This window comes from Camelus ferus, chromosome 1 (genome assembly GCF_009834535.1).
Source record: "Camelus ferus isolate YT-003-E chromosome 1, BCGSAC_Cfer_1.0, whole genome shotgun sequence".
Lineage (NCBI taxonomy): Eukaryota > Metazoa > Chordata > Mammalia > Artiodactyla > Camelidae > Camelus > Camelus ferus.
The window spans coordinates 7827358-7843020 of NC_045696.1; the positions used below are offsets into that span (position 1 = coordinate 7827358).

General features: G+C 47.9%; 1 long non-coding RNA gene across 2 annotated transcripts; it reads left to right on the top strand.

Moving 5' to 3' along the window:
• Positions 1–6624: 6624 nt before the first annotated feature.
• LOC116660057 lies at positions 6625–15461 on the top strand. Of its 2 annotated transcripts, XR_004315428.1 has the most exons (4): positions 6625–6832; positions 7402–8623; positions 11286–12537; positions 14412–15461. It is a non-coding gene; the product is annotated as an uncharacterized LOC116660057 (long non-coding RNA). The 2 variants fall into 2 exon arrangements; XR_004315436.1 differs by lacking the exon at positions 11286–12537 and having other exon boundaries at positions 14412–15457.
• The last annotated feature ends 202 nt before the right edge of the window (positions 15462–15663 follow it).

Below are 15663 nucleotides of genomic sequence, written 5' to 3' on the forward strand. Positions count from 1 at the left end.
CACACATCACTTCCACTCACATTTTGTTGGCCACACCCAATGTCAATGGGGTGACGAGGTGTAATCCTTTCCCAGCGAGCACAGCAGATATTTCAGATAATAACACCACGAGGCCTTGAAGGCACACCGCCCATGCTCAGAGTCTCAACACGCCTCTCCGCGGGGACGCAGACCAGCCCGGAAGACCGGGAGAGGCAGTTCTCACTGGGTCTTCCGGTCTCCCCACCCTTCTCATGTTCCTCTCTCCTGCAGGCGTCTACGCAAAACTCCTCCCGTCCCCAGAAACTAGAAAGTTCTCATGCATGTCAACACATGGGAATCCACATGAGAAGAGTAGTCAGCTCATCCATTTTGAAAGGGATCAAACTGGGAATTCCACCCAGCAGATTTAGGGGTGCCTTCCCCTCCAGGGCTACACCACACTTTGCAATGCCGTTAAGTGGGGTGGGGTTACCCCCCGTTCAGTGAGTGAGCTTTCCGTTTGTCATCCCTCACCTGGGTCCAGTGCTCTGAGGTCGGAGAGGAAACTGCCAGTATTCTGAAGAGGTGGGCAGGGAGCAGACATTCAGAGAGAGAGTGCATAGCAGGCCGTTTTATTGCAGAACCACAAACGTGCACTGGGGGAGCGGACCTGCGGGTCCCACCAGTCCTGGACCATCTTTCTACCAGCCCTCCGACTTTCAGTGTGATGTTGTACCCTAGCCCTCAGACGTAACTGCTGCCCCCAATTCCTGAGCCCTCTGTGGCTCTGCAGGGATCATTCTGTTTCTGATGCCATCCCTCCTGCCACCTGCCCCCAGCAGGAAGGGTATAACTTCCTCCCTCCTGCTAAGTCAGATACCACTTGTCCATTCAGTTTTCACCTTTCCAAAGTTTTCCTCTCTTCTGATGCTTCTTCTCCTGAGCTTTTCGTCCTTGGGGGACATTCCTTGGTTTCTCTGTCTTTTTTGCCACTTACGTGGGATGTGAGGAGAGGGCAGAGATAAACATGTGTATGTTCCAGCCCTGAGGATGACCCAGAAGCCTGCCTGCAATACCTCTGGGTCTAGCCTGGCCCAGGCCGGCTCCAGGTGGAGGAGGCCTTCTTCCTCAGGGGGCTCATGAGCCAGGAGCGGGGAAGGAGCAGTGGGTGTCCCGGAGACCTGTTCTCCTTGGAGGCCACCCACCGTGCTCAGGTGGACACTGACCTAGGTCACACCCAACTTGCTTCACAGTGGAGCCTGAGGCCCAGTGAACCAAAGCGATATGGACATAGCCGGTCAGCAAAATGACAGGGCTGTGTGCCCGGTTGGAAAGAACAAAGCAGGGGCGTGGTCAGAGTGACAGCTGCCTGGATGTGGCCAGGCAGAACCAGCCGTCACCTTCTGTGGAATAGGGTTGCCTTTCAGCTTTGGTGTATTTCCATTCCCAGAAATCACTGCGATTAATTGACAATTAATTTAATTAGCAATTAATGTAATGAACAATTCACTAATTAATGTAAATTAAATGGAATTTATCAAATGCAAAATGCAATATACTTTCCCTTTCTTTCCTCTAAGAATATACCAAAATCGTAGTCCTGTCCCTTTTTTGAATTCTAGTATGCTAGTGCTCCCCCCACACTGTGTGTGTGAGTGTGTGTTTAAGGAAGAGAAAGGCTATTGGCTCTGGAAAAAGTGTAACTAGACTTGGACACGGCAGCCCAAACTCCAGTACTCCCAGGGACTGGGAGGTGGAGGTCCTCTGCTAGGGCCTCCCTCTTACTTTCTCCCTCCAAAGCCCCTCCCTCCCACCACTCGCCAGCTTGGCCCCCTTCTTCTTCCTTTTTTTTTTTTTTTAGCTCAATAATTGCATTTTGTTAATTTTTAAAACTTTATTTTCTATTAAAGCGTAGTTGATTTACAATGTTAGTTTCCGGTGGACAGCAAAGCAATGCAATTATACATACTCATACATATATATTTTTTCTACTCAGATTCTTTTCCATTATATATTATTACAAGAAATTGAATATAGTTCCCTGTGCTATATAGTAGGTCCTTGTTGTTTATCTGTTTTATATATAGTAGTGTTTGTCTGTTAATCACAAACTCCTAATTTGTCCCTCCCCCACCCTTTCCCCTTTGGTAACCATGTTTCTTTTCTATGTCAGTGAATCTACTTTTTGTTTGTATATAAGATTTGATTCATTTTTTTAGATTCCACATGTAACTGATACATGATATTTGTCTTTCTCTGTCTGACTAACTTCATTTGGTATGATCATCTCCAGGTCCATCCATGTTGCTGTGAATGGCATTATTTCATTCTTTTTTATGGTTGAGTAGTGTTCCATTGTATTAATATACCACATCTTCTTTATCCAGTCATCCGTCAATGGACATTTAGGTTGTTTCCATGTCTTGGCTATTGTAAATAGTGCTGCTATGAACACTGGGGTGCATGTGTCTTTTCAAATTAGAATTCCCTCCAGATATATGCCCAGGAGTGGGATTGCTGGATCATATGGTAAGTCTATTTTTCATTTTTTAAGGAACCTCCATACTGTCCTCCATAGTGGCTGCACCAATTTACATTCCCACTGACAGTGTAGGAGTGTTACTTTTTCTACACACCCTCTGCAGCATTTTTTAAAATTGATTGTGGAATTTTTAATGACGGCCATTCTGACTGTTATAAGGTGATACCTCATTATAGTTCTGATTTGCATTTCTCTGATGTTGAGCATCATTTCATATGCAACTCGGCCCCCTCCTTTCTCATCCACCCCAGGTTCTTCACTTTCTCTCTGGCCTCCCCTGTCTGCGCACAGTGGTCTCTGCCCCAGGACCTCTCCTCTCCCCTCCCCGCTCCCTGGTGAACTCCGGCTCCTCCTGGAGCTCAGATGCTGTTTCCTCCCCCAGCCTCTCAAGTCTGCAGCCAGGGGGCCAGTCACCGCTGAGGGTCCTCTTGCCCCGAACTGCCCCTTCTCTGTCTTCTGGCACTGGTCCCACATAACTGCTCTGACGGAGTCCGTGAGCTCCGGGGAAAGCAGGGACCCGGGTGCATAATCCCTGCAGGGACCCTGGGCCATCGTGAGCACTGCGCCAATACGAGGGGAAGAAACCAAAGAGTGGAAGGGTGGAATTCATCATACTAATTCTGCATTTCCTCAGCTTGAGTCCCACTTTCAGATCATATTCAATTTCTCAATTTTTTAATTATTAAAAAGTGTTATCACGGAAATTTACTTGGGCCATTGTCATTTCCTTTTAGTGGACTGTTTAGGCATTTTAGCACAAAAATAACTCCTTGAGTGAGTGATGAGCAAAGCCATTAGTTAAAATTAATTGGAGTAATTAAAAGCAAATCGTTTGCCTGGGAAAACCAGATTTTAAGAGCTGGTCCAGGGCAGCTCTGCTGGGGAGCCGCGCTCCTGGGGTTTACCCCGCGCTGCTCTGGGCTTTGTTCCCTGGCTGCTGGTGGTTCTCACTGGTAGCCGCTATTAGTGGCGGTGACACGTTAATTGAACCTCACTACTTCCAGGTGTGTGGCACACTCCGGGGTCACCAATGCAGGGGGGGTTCATGTGCATTCAATTACGGCTGCGAGATGAAGGAATGCAACATGTCATACGTTAAAGTGTCAATTACCACCCCTTACGGAGCAGCCCGCAAACTAAACCAATCAGCCCCCTTCCCTGCGGAGCGTGCTCTGTTTGGGCTGGAAACACTGTAAACCATGTGCGTGTTGTGCAGAAGCAGGGAGGAAACAGAGAACTGAGGGGGAAGAACTAAAGGGTTGGAAAATCCATCTTGAAAACTCAGACATTGTTTCCATTTGTTTCAAGATTACACTAGGGGCTGTTACAGGACATAGGATTGGAAGCCATGACTCCGTGAAGACATCCACTCGAGAATACAGCCATTGACTAGGGGCTCAGGGATGCTGATGAAATACCCACCACTATATATGGCTGAGTTCTTACATGAGGCCAATTTATGACCTTTACATTTTAAGTGTTTACTTTCAGCCTTTACAGAAATGAAGAAATGTGTGCTTGTGTGCAAGTTTGGCTCTGAAATATTAATCTAAAATTGTGATAACTGGACAATCGAAACATGAAATAAATCTACGTAAGAAGAAATTTTAAAAGGAAGTTTTCTGCCTGCTCTGGCTGTGGTGAATTCTAGCCAAGTGTTTCCCCCTTTGGATTTATTCCGAGGAGCATAAGGCCATGACACCCCACAGCTGCCCCGTGAGACCATCTTTTGGTGGAGTTTTTCTTTCCTTCCTTCCTTTTTTAAAAAGGCATTTTTCTTAGAAGCCAGGATTCGTTATTATAATTAGTATTTATTACACCGTCTTCCTTCCCCAAACTCACAGTGATCAATCATGTGTACCCTCTTCAGCACTGCCCTGTGTGGAATAAGTATTATCCTCCTTTCTCAGGGGCAAGAAAAAGAGGGTTAACAGTCTCATTCAAGGTCACCTGACAAATTATTCCACATTAGAAACCACGATTGCTTAAGCTCCCCGATTGCTTAGACAAACAAGTCATGTTTTTCCTCTCAGTCCTTTCATTTTGGGGTGCTGGTGGCCCTCTTCCTTATGTTGACCTTTAAGTCCATTCATCAGTCATCAAGTACTTGTTAAATACCTACTTTTAAACGTGTTAATTGTAGGAATAAGATTCTTTGGTTGAGGGAATACAGATCGAATTTCAATCCTCAAAACCACACTGAACTCTTATTACTAAGAAAAGAGGTCATTGTTGGTGCAATTTCGCTTAATACCCATTTCTCTTCCATTCTCCTTCTTCCTGCATCTCCTCTGCCAGGGCTTACCTTCTCAAGGCCTCTTGCTTACGTATGGTGCTTTCTCTTCCAGAATTTGGACATTGGCTGTCAAATAAATTGAACTGCATGAAACTGATATTCGAGCATTTTTGATTTATGGAACTGGTTGTATGATTCAACCCAGTACAAGTCTGCTACAGAGGTTTGTGGCATTTGCAATTACAGTCAAACTGCACAATGCCTGGAAAAGAATTTTGAAAATGGCGTGATGCTACATTTAAGGTGTGTGTTACTGTTTTCATTATTAAAGTAATGATCTATTGGCTTCTGGATTTCTTTGTTAACTTGCTGCTGAAAACCCTCAATTGGCACCTTTTAAAAGAAGCCACGCTCTTCCCTCTTTTTTTGGGAGGGGTGAGTGGGGCCTGCTTTCCTGATGACTTGGGCTCCAAGGGGGCAGCTGGCCTGACTACATCTTAGTCAGCTTGGGCTGTTATAACAAAATGCTAGAGACAGAGTGGCTCAAAGAACAGAAATTTATTTCTCACAGTCCTGGCAGCCAGGAGTATGGGCCAGTTGGGCTCCCTGTGGGAGCCCCTTTCCTGGATTGTAGACAGCTGCCTTCTTGTGGTGTCCTCACGTGGCAGAAAGAGACAGCAAGCTCTCTTGTGACTCTTTTTAAAAGAGCACTAATCCCTTTCCTGAGGGCTCCACCCTCACGACCTAATTACCTCCCCAAAGTTCCACTTCCAAACACTGTCACATTGGGGATTAGACTTTCAACATGTGAATTTGGGGGTGGGGGACACAGACATTTAGTCCATAGCACTGCATTAACTAGGCAGTTTAATGAAATCCACCGAGCGGGCTTATTAACAATCTTGGCCTCAGTCTCTTCCATGGTCTCAATTCAGGCGACTTTTTCCCTGTTCTTCAACTTGTGCATCTTTTAAATAGCCTCTTTTGGTCCAGGTTCTCTAGAAAACTAAGCCTGAAGCAGACTTAGTACTAAGGCAATCTCAGGGCAGTGAGTGAGGAAAGGGGGAGCCAAGGCAAGGAAGATGGGAAGTAGGACACTGGATGAGGAAGACAGAACCAGTGGGTCGGCAGATGTGCTTTTCAGCTCCAGCGGATGTCACTGTGTCTAAGAATGTCCACTGGAGGGAGAAAGAAAACATCTATCATCTCTCTGGCTTCCAGGCTCCTGCCTCCCCTGGGTACATGTCCACTCCTTGTGGGGTTAACTCCCCTTCACAATCAGTTGCCACATCCAGCTCCTGCCCAGCCGGACAGAAGTCAGACCCCATGCCCTGCACGTGCATTTCAACCTTTTTTTTTGCTGAGTCCATAAGGGTCAGGAGGAGCCAGAGACTCTGGGTGTGGAGCTGGCTGGCCCTAGGCAGTAGAACATCATGGATTAAGGAAGCTGGTCTGGCCCTGGGGCCAGGCAAGCAGCGGGGGTCCAGGAAGAAGGTGAGCTGAGAGATCTTGAGGGGCACACTGGGTGGGTCTACTACACATGCCCATCCACATGTTGATTAATAAGTGGTTATTAATGCCTCCTCAGAGGATTTCCAGGAATTGGGACCCCACCCTCTTTTTGACCTTTTCTGGTCAGCCTGGGAGCTGCCCTGGCGCCTGTGGGTGTGCCATGAGGCTCAAGGTCCACTGGAAGTCATACTTCCGCCATCTTGGTTCTAACCAGTGTGTCCTGTCCTCAACTGCTGTGTCATTCCTCCAATGGCTGTGCCCCGCCCCCTTCCCTGCTGACTCAGCTGTAGAGTAAAGGAAGGGAGCCCAGATGCAGTGAATGCCCACTGGGTAATCAAGCCACTTGCGAGGGCGTGTTGAGAAAGGCGTCTGACTCAGGCACGTTAGGCGTGAGCTCCAGGTGCCGACAAGACTCCGTGGCACACAGAGGGGCCAAAGAATAGATGGTTTAAAACCTGAGGTGGTGCGGGCCTGCACTTGAATTTTTTTTTAAAGTAGATCACTGTTCTTCAGTTTTGTTTCATCCGTGTTAAATGGGACCGACGAGTTGGGATTTAACAGTCCAGGTTTGCTTGGTGGAGGTGAGTGTGGGGTGGAGGGCAGTGTGGGGTGGGGAAGTTTGCTGGCCCCACAGAGCCGGGCCAGGGCAAGCCCAGAGGTGACGAGGCAGAAGGAGCTTGGAGCCATTGTCTGTGCGGTCTGTTTTGCAACCTGGGAGGCCACGTGGGGATGGAGAGCAGGGGCAGGCAAACGGGATTCCTACGACACCAAAAGCCACGGCAGGGAAGAGACAGGCATTCACGACACCTAGGGAGTTGAGTGGACATGAGCCGGGGTTCAGGGAATTCAGAGATGCTTTGAAGACCTCCTTTCGAAATACCATCCTGGCTTAGCTGCTCTCCAGCTTCAGGAGTTAGAAGATGAGTCTGAATAGGGGTCCAAAGGCACAAAACAGGAGGCCCCTTTGGGGATAATCAAGATATATCAGGTTTGCGGAGGAGTCTTCAGGGCACAGTCATTTGTGAACCAAACCAATGCACGAGGTCAAAGCATTTGCATTTGCATTTGCAAAGCATGCCATCACTTTTTTTTAAAAACAGGTATTTCTGTTGGCCAATCCTTATCAGATCCAATATTTGTTTTGCCCTAGACATCTTCACAAGTGTTCTCACATCAACCAAGCCGTGAGGAGCAAGGAGTTCCAGCCCAGTCATCAGAGTGCAATTGGAATGTCCTTTCTGAATCCTTGGAATCTCCCAGGGGCTTGGGCAGGAGACGGGGATAGAATCAGGAGAGAGACTCCTTAGGCCACTTTATCCCTTGCCCTGGGGATAACCCAAGTCCGGAGCCCTGGATTTTATTTGCAACTGGCTTCTTCTCTTTCTTGCTTCCCCAGAAGGTGCTGTGGGCACGTCCCCATCGCCCCAGGCTGGCCTGGGATCAAGCCCAGAGTTGGGAAAGCCCTCCTTTCCGAGTCACAGAGCTCTTTCCCTGGAGCCCCCTCCCCCTTGGCAAATAAAACCAGGGCATGGAGATCATTACACCACACATTATTAGGCAAAATTGGATTAATTAACCTTGTCTGGCCTCTCAGCTTGGCAGACAGAAAAAAAACGGGGTCTAGTTCAAATGCAGCATTTTGAAAATGTCAGCCGTGACTCGGTGATAAATATTTATAAATATATATGCCACGTATCAACAGGGTGGCCAGTGTACTTTTATGTGTAAGTACACAAAGGTACTCTGTTGTTAACACACATTCAAAGCAGCAGCCTTGAAAGGGCCATTATGGCTTGTGCCGTGAATGTTTATTAAGAATAATATGCAAAACGGGGCGCCATCTGAATGGGCCCATTGATGGGGTATCAGAGCAGCCAGGGCTGGGATGGCAGATCGTCAGGAATGATAATAATGTCCTTAACAGAACTTGCCCCAGCCCGAGAGAGTGGTGTGATGTGTCAGGGGCCCTGGCCCCTTCTGGTTGTGGGTGTTTGTTCTGGAAACGTTGACTTAAGACCCAAGCAGATTCTTCAACCATGGCACTCAGGCTCTGAGTCACAGAGTTGTATGAAGGATTTTCCCTCTTGAATTGAGCTCCAAGTAGTAACTGGAGTTTTAGGTGTGCATCCCAACCAAATCCTTTCCTCCTCCGCATCCTCTAAGTAGGAGACATTTCCTGAGGATTTCCCCACATTCCTTCACAGCCTCTCCTCTGCTCTTCTTAGTAGAGCCCCTTTCAGTTTAACTTCCTCTGGGCCTCCCCAGGATCCCTTCCTTGTTTTAGGGAACTCTTCATTTATTCAACTGATATTTACGGAGTGCTTACTACACACGTGACTGACCTGGACCAAATGCTGGGGCTGCAGTGAGAGGTAAGATAGACATGGTCCCCACTCATCGTTCTGGGAGGAGACATTTAGAAATCAAGTTGACGGAGAACAAGGATGACTTCAGAGAGGGACATGGCATTTAAAATCAAGCAGGTTCGCATTAGGGAGGGTTTGCTTGAGGATGAGGGGGGCTGTTTCAGGATAGGAAGTCCAAGGAGCATCTCCAGGGGTGACAGGTGGGTTGAGAGCTGACTGGCATGAAGGATCCAGCCTTGTGCAGCCTCGTGAACACCGGAGGCCAGGAGAACTTTCCAGGCAGAAGGAAGAGCAAGGGCAGAAGGCCAATGAGGTACAAAGGATCAAAGGACATAGAAGCCAGGGAGCAACCGGCAGGTAGGCAGAGCACAAGAGGACGCTCACCCTGGACGTTTGTCTTGTGAAACTGAAAATGGCTCTTGGAATGGTGGTTCCTCTCAATCTGGAGTTGCCCGTGCCTCCATTGCTAAGAAGACTTGGGGAAGCCAGGAGATATTTTTCAGGTTGTTGAAAAAAAGCCCCTTTTTTGAAATGGAGGGACTGGGGATTGAACCCAGGACCTCATGCATGCTAAGCATATGCTCTGCCACTGAACTATACCCACCCCCACAAATCACCCTTGCTGATTGGTATACCTAGAAACATCCTCAGGAAAAAACCCACGGTCCACAGATTTGGGGTATTTCCCCTACTCTGTATTTGGGCTGGAGCTTGACTCTGTCTGCAGTGACATTTTTCATCACAGAGCTTGACAGATCCTTCTTTATTTGATCCCAGTTCACTTGGAGGCCTCCAAGGTAACTTATTTCCCCTCAGACACTCTTTGGTTCACTTATCACTCAGCATCGTTGAAAGATAAAAATTAAAGACTCAACTTTATCTATTATTCCAAGTATAGTTGACATCACGATCAATACACCCGGACAGAAGCTATTAACATTTTAATGAGTTACTCACTAATATTCCAAAGATGTGTCCACGAGTCATGGCCCCTTTGATTAAGGATGTACTCCGGAAACTACTGTAAATATATATAAGAAAGGCTCAGAACGAGGAGCTGTCACCCATCAATCCTGGGAGGGAGAGTGAGGTTTCATGAATAAAGAAGCTCACAAGGTGACTGTCCCTGGGCTACACAGTTTACTGTAAGAGCAATAACCTTTTCAAATGCCATTGGTCTGCTCTAAATGACAAACAAAGATGCCTACCTTTGTCAGTGGCCAAATGTGTGTGTGTTGGCAGGGTGGAGGGGTGCGGTGTGCAATGGTAGTGCTGCGGATAAGGTGGAGAGGAAATGTCTGCACATCTTTTACATTCAGATCTGAGATATCAAATAGGGAAGGGGTAAAGGTTTGGAGGGGAAAGCATGTCTTTTTTTTTTTTTTGAATAGAGGTACTGGGGATTGAACTCAGGACCTCGTGCATGCTTAGCACACACTACCACTGAGCTATTACCACCACCACCACCACCACACCTGGGGAAAACAGCTCCAGGAAGGGGGAAAGTTGTTGGAAAAGAGAAGACTTGGCAGCTATGGGGGGAGGGGTGGGGATGACAGAAGCCAACAGAAGGATGTGTGTGTGTGTCCGGTGTGTTGACTGCTCTGGTGTGAAGACTCTCCTGGATATCCTCTCTTGCCTCCTTTATCCAATTTCCTAAAATTTCCTGGACAGGTGTTTTTGAGGTCTCCCTTGATCTGACTGGGCTCTGGACTCCTGGCTTTCTACTACGGCCGGCAGGTAGTGGAATCAGATTCTGACACTGGCTAATCTCTCAGACTGTGGTCTCAGGAAGGTAAAACTTAGTTCTGTGTTTGTGCCAAGGGGAAGAGGCCGACCTGTTTGTGAACTTGGGGCAAGGACATGCCCCAAGACTCGGCTTACCTTTGGTGCAGACACAGAACCCATGGCTTGTTCTTGTGCAGGACTTGGGCTTGGGGCAAGGGTGGGGGACTACGAGAAATGAGAGGGCATGACTGATATGCACCACCCTGTGAACTTTCTAGTGATCAGCCTGAGCCAGAGCAGGGGAGGGCGTGGGCTGTGGCAACCGGAATCTAGGCCAGGGAAAAGAAGTTGGTAAGTGGGGGTGAGGTAGGGATGAAGGTGAACCAAGGAAAGCATCCAAAACACGACTGCAATTCTGTGCTAGAAGGAGGAGGTGGGGGTGGGATGGGAAGGACTGAAGTAAATTAACTAGAGGGCTGTGTTTTCACAACGTGGTACCATGAGCAGCCAAGGATATTTAAGTCAGAACAGATCTAGTCTTTCCCATCCACTTTGCCATTTTGCTTTCATTTTTCTTTACTGAAAATAGGCAGGCTTGGAAGCCTGAATGACCTGAGTTCAATTTCAGCACACGTGTTTACTAGCTGTGAATTCACTTCGCCGGATCACCCAGGTCCAGCATTTGTCAAGTGAGACTGGTAATACTGTTGCTACCCTAGAGAATTATAATGCACCTCAAATGAGATAATGTGTAGCAAGCACTTACTACAGTCTGGTGCATGGTGAATAAATGCTGGCCAGGATGGCAATCTGTATTGTTGCTAATGACAGTGACATTGGGCTGTCCCTGTCTCTTATTGATGAGGGAAACTCATCAGCCAAATGGAAAAGAAAAAGACGGGTGGCCCCTGCAATAGTTTCCATATTGTCTTTCAAATAGCTGGAGAACAAGAGAGCTGACAAGCAACCTGACCGTGGCTCCTCGCTTTCTCTGAGATGACAGCTCGTTGGTGCATTTCTCCACTCTTCAGCATTTGGCAGTTATCTTACTGAGTGTCTACAATGGACTTCTGGTTTTGGCAACATGGTGGACCAAGATAATATGGAAGAACTCTGGATACAAACGCCTGTAAAAGCTGGATAACTGAATCAATTAAAAAGTCATGGATGAAAGAGAGGGGAAATCCCAGTGCTAGAAACACAGTGTCCTCTGGAAGCTGGAAGGCGATGGAGACATCTGTCACTGAAGCCGGAGCTTCCAGGCGGAGTCTCACCTGAATTAGGTCTCAGCAGTCCGTTGTAACACTCACTTAAGAAGATGAGACCTGGATCTCGGACGCCCCCGGAATAAAACTGAAACCCTCCAAAGGCACCAACACCCTCTGTGAATGGTGGACTCAGAGGCCAAGAAAGGTTTTTTGTTTTTTTTTTCACATCCAGGGTTCTGAGTCGGGGGAGAAACGCTATCCTGTGAGAAGTAAAACTTTAAGCCCAAGCCAGATGCTGTTTATAATATTGATTTACCTCAGTTGTGTGCTGAGTGATTCTCAATCTGAGGGTTTACCTAAAATTGGCTCCACAAACCAGGCAACAGAGAACCCCCTCAGAAGAAACAATCCCGGGTGAGGATTAGCTCATTACAAGCCAAGGACACGCAAGGACTCATGGCGCGCGTGGGCCGGCTGCAGGGTCAGCAAGAAGGGTGCGTCGCGAGCCAGCCTCTGTTCCAGGAGCCTCGCGGGGCGCACAGAAGGCTCTGGAACCTGGAGGGTAGACCTGGCGCAGTGGCCCCTCACGGTTCACCGTGTAGCCGTTGATGAATGTTCTTTTTGACCCATGAGGATGATGGCCATATGTAACTCTTCCAAGACACAAACTGTAAGAAGTGTGAAGTCCCCCCAGGAAGGTTTGCCAGTGCAGAGGACATCGGTGGCTTTAGCCCGCCCAGCATCCTTTCTCCCTGACTCCTGGGAACAGCCCGGGCTCTGGGTAGACTGCCAACCACATCCCCTACCCCTAGGCACAGTTTTGGACACATGATGCCTGCTTGGTCAAAACTAGTACCCTACCCCTGGCCGTGGTGAATGACCCAGACATGGGCATGTGACCCCGGCCAGGGCACCAGAGCGTCCTTTCCTGAGGTTTTGTGCATGGATGCCGAGAAGAGTAAAGCTTGCCCCGTCAGAGGTTTGGTGAGTGGAACAGCATAGGGCTGGAGCTGTCTGTGGCTCTCCCTCCCCCCCTCCACCCTGCCCACCCCAGCCACGTGCAAAGAGCCCACCCACAGCAATGGCAGCGAGAACTGACACTTGTGGAGCAATTACCAGGCGTCAGGTGCTGTTCTGAGCGCTCTATAAGAATAACTCAGTTAATCCTCAGATCAGTCTTATGGGACAGCTTATTATCCCCGTTTTGCAGATGAAGAAACGGAGGCATAGAGAGTTTAAGTAAATTGTCCTAAGGCCACATAGCTATCAGTTATGGAATCTGGACTTGAACTTCAATAGTTTGGCTTCAAAGCCTGTGCCTTAACAATAAACAGAGAGAAGCAGGACCATGAGAAAGACAGTTGGATGGGTGGACGGATGAGTCAGATAGATAGGAGAGCTGGTGATACCTGAGGGTTCCTGGACTCTCTGAAGCTAGCTCTCCTCTAGGATTCCTGCTTTTTCACTCAGTTAAGTTTTCTTCTTTGTATAACTTAGTCTGAGTTGTTGTGGCTGGCTTTGTTTGTTTTATTATTATTATTACTTTTTGTATCCAACATATTTTTCCACTGCCCTTCTAGTAGCAAGCATCCCCTTTGCCTTTGGGAACCATCCCCTATTCCCCAGGCTTTCTGATGGAGTTGTCAGTCAAGGTACCGCACCCTCTCCTGGCCACATGGGCAGAACACATGACACAGATCTGACCAATCAGAATACCCACTTCCACATCCATAGTGACTGGTTCAGGGATGGGCATGTGCCTGAAGCTGGATCCATCAGTGTGCCTTGGGGATTTTATTCGGCAGAGAATAGGGGAGACTATCTCTGCTGGACTTGCCGGGCCAGGAGGATGGGCACTGGGGCTGCTGGGTGACTCCAGGTCAGGGGGATGTTCTGTTTCCCACAGCTGACTTCTCCCCTGAGATGTCCCACAGTCGCCTCGTGCTCAGCTTCTTCTAATCTGGGCTCACCTGCTCCTCCCCAAATCTGCTTTCTCTCATCATTTAAGGGGTGGGAGTCTGGCCTGAGAACACAGACAGATGAATCCACCCAGTTTTAGGTACTGTTGCTAGAACATGCGGCCCCTTAACCGAGGATGGTGCTTGGATAAGTGGAGTTTCTTGTATCTCCATCTTCCCACCACCCCACAGCCTCACCAGCAGTCAGGGGCCCGAGGCCTGTGCGGACCCAAGGGGCCTGCGCCTGGAAGGACCTGTGCTTGTGTTAAAGCTCATCTGTCACCATCTTGAAGTCCTTAACAATTTTTGAATAAGGGTCCCTGCATTTTCATTGGACACTAGACCCTGCAAATTATATATCCTGCCTCCGCCTTCAGTTCCTGGTGGAAAAGGCAGCGGAATGGGCCAAGGAGCAAAGGGAGATTTTCTCTCCCGTGGGTTGACTTGCCTGAGCCCCTGGCAGAGGTGCTTTCAGCCCAAAGCAGGGAGTGGGGAAGGAAGCCAGAGCCCAGACTTAGTCCCAGACTGGGATAATCGAGGGTAGACGGTCGGTGTGGTCCCTCATCTGACACGGGGTGTGGGCCAGGAGCTTCTTTGGGATGAGTGAGGGCAGGAGCCTGTGGGGCAGCAGTGAGGCAAGGCAGGGTCCCCAGGCTGGACCTGTGATCAACTCCTCACCAAATGCCATCAGCGCCCAGGCTGAGGGGGAAATGACCCCAGCTGCAGGGGTCTGGCCATGGTACTTGAGGCTCACCCTGGAAATGGCAGAAACAAAAAAACATGACTGATAAAAATAACTCTCAGTCCATAGTTTGTTTCTGTAAAATTGCAATTAAACAGCCACTGGTACTTCCAAACAAACCTGGTACTAATATCCATCTCTGTGTGGTTTTATTTAAGGGCATGTGACTTCTGACGTCCCACATCACTCCTCTAGAACCAAAACAAGAAACTCCGTTTCATCCAACCCCTAATGCAGATGTGGAAGTTGATCGGCAGAGTGTGGTTTCCCAAGGAGGTCGTCCTTACGAGCACGTGCTACCGAAGAGGCATCAGACATGCATCTGGGACACAGGCTGGGTGGGGAAGACCCGCCAAATACATGTTCTTCCCTGAACGCCCCCCTGTCTGAATTGGCGATGTTTTTTCTAGAGAGGAGGCACCCACATATTCTGGAATTGTGCTTTCTCCCCCTCAAGCAAATCATTCGTATCAAGACTTGTTGAAATGTGACTCCATTGCAGACAGAGAATTAGAAACTGAGCACTGACACCAGATGTTACTCCTCTTTAAAAAAAGTACTATTGGGGGGAGGGTATGGCTCAGTGGTAGACTGCACGCCTAGTATGCACAGGGTCCTAGGTTCACTCCCCAGTACCTCCATTAAAAATAAATTAGTAAATAAACCTAATTACCTTCCCCAAAACTTTTTTTTATTTAAAAAAATGTATCAAAATCCAGGAATGTGTCACGTGTGTTATTGGGAAGGAATTTCATTATTAGGACATCTTTACAGCTAACAGAAGACATCCAGGTGACATCAAGAGGTTAAAATCATAGCTTCTTTTCAGGTTGCAAATAATAATAGCGTGTGTGTGCGTTCACTGAGGCAAAATTCACATAACATAAAATTAACCATTTTAAAATGAAAAACTCAGTGGCATTTAGTCCATGCCCAGTGTTGTGCAACCACACCTCTATCTATTTCCAAAACACTTTCATCACCCCAAAAGGACACAGAGTAAGCAGTTGCACCCCATTCCCCTCTCCCCTCAGCCCCTGGCAACCCCTAATCCGTTCCTGTCCCTATAGATTTGCCTGTTTTGGGTGTTTCACATAAATGCCGTCACACTACAGGTGGTCTTCTGTGTCTGGCTTCTTGCACTCAGCATAATATCTTCAAGGTTCATCAGCATCGCAGCAGGTACCAGACCTTCACTCGCCTTGATGGCTGGATAACATTCCACTGGATATTTATGCAGTGTGTGTGGTTTCTTTTTTAAGAAGTTACCTTTTTTTAAAAAAAATATATTATGCCTATCTGTGACCTTGTTTTTTGTTTTTCTCTCTTTTTTTAAATTGCAGTATAGTTGATTTACAATATTGTGATCATTTCAGGTGCACAGCAAAGTGATTCAGTTATACATACATA